Here is a 1,350-nt window from a genome sequence, read left to right on the forward strand (position 1 = left end):
GTGACTGTGATTTCTGAGCTTCCTAATCCTCTGTGGGATGAGGAGCTGATACTTCCTGTGGGATTATACGGCGTCTTTGAAAATCCCTGCGCTCCACTGTCACAGGGCGACGGAGAACGTCTCACTTTGAAGACGACGTTCTCCGCTTCTGGGACAAGTTGCTGTTCTAAGCTGTTCTTTCAGCCGCCTGAAGGAGGCAGCGCACGTGTGTGTAACTGGTGTTTAACAGTAACGAAGTGACTCCTCGTTGCCCTAATTGCCCCACCACAGATGACAGACCTGAGGTAACGTCTCAGTCCAACCAACAGAACCGTTCTCTAACCCTCCCTCCACCGAGCCTCCAGTTATCCACTGCACCACCGCGCTCCTCCAGAGTGAACTTCATTGTTCTTTAAACCTGCAGTGTCAGCAGATCTGGTGACTTGACCTCAGGTCTGGACCGACGTCACAGCTGAGAGGTCAGAGGTCAGAGTTGGACTGGTGTCACAGAAACCAGAAGTCCAGACCTCTGGGGTTAAAAAAGGAAACAGGAAACAGGAAATACGGGGGCGTTCCTCCGTCAACAGGAGGCGCTCAAACAGAGTAAAGAGCAATAAAATACTGCAAGAGTTCAAACCTAACATTTCCACAAAAGTCGGTCTGAAAGTAGAACGCGGGGCGGTGGAGGAGGAGCCTGACTCCTGGTCCAGAGCGTGGAGCGACGGAGTCAAACCACACAAAACAAAAATGAAATGAAATGAAGAGGAGTCCTGGGTTCTCCGTTCTCCGTTCTCCGTTCTCCGTTGTTTCATGTGCGGCCCCTCCTTTTCTCTTCCACGGCCCTGCATTGTTGATCAAGGTTCTCTCCTCATCCTCTGCTCCGGAGGAGAAGCCGTCGTCTCCGTATCTGATGTTCCTTCAATGCTTCACACTCTTCTTTTATTCTGCAGCTCAGATCAAAAGGCCGAGCGAGGATTTCTTTAAAAAGAATTATTAAAAAAAAGAGAAAAGAAAAGAGAAGAGAAGAAGACGGAGCGGAGGATGGAGACGCAGGAGGATGGAGACGCAGGAGGTGGAGATGGAGGAGGTGGAGACGGAGGAGGTGTCGGCCTGAACAGAGGAGATATTCATGCAGCTCTGCTGAGACGAGGAGGCAGGAGGAGAACAGTCCTCCTCCTCTGTGACTGTGAAGCAGAGATTAACACCTGAGTGCAAACATTCAGCCAAAGACAAAACGGCCTGCAGGGGGCGGTAGTGTAGCTTAAAGTTTAGGATCTGAAGAAGAAGAAGGAATTAGCTTAGCTTAGCTTTGGAGGTCCTTTAAAGGGTGAGGGGGGGGGGGGGTAGGTGGGTGAGGAGGGGGTTAAACCC

At 51.1% G+C, this 1,350-nt stretch overlaps 1 protein-coding gene across 2 annotated transcripts in view; it reads right to left on the bottom strand.

Annotated features, from left to right (window-relative positions):
- pvrl2l (PVR cell adhesion molecule related 2 like) overlaps positions 1-1,350 on the bottom strand; it is a 123,527-nt gene that overhangs the window by 87,952 nt on the left and 34,225 nt on the right. The window lies entirely within an intron of this gene.

Source organism: Cynoglossus semilaevis, chromosome 18 (assembly GCF_000523025.1).
Source record: "Cynoglossus semilaevis isolate Cse_v1.0 chromosome 18, Cse_v1.0, whole genome shotgun sequence".
Lineage (NCBI taxonomy): Eukaryota > Metazoa > Chordata > Actinopteri > Pleuronectiformes > Cynoglossidae > Cynoglossus > Cynoglossus semilaevis.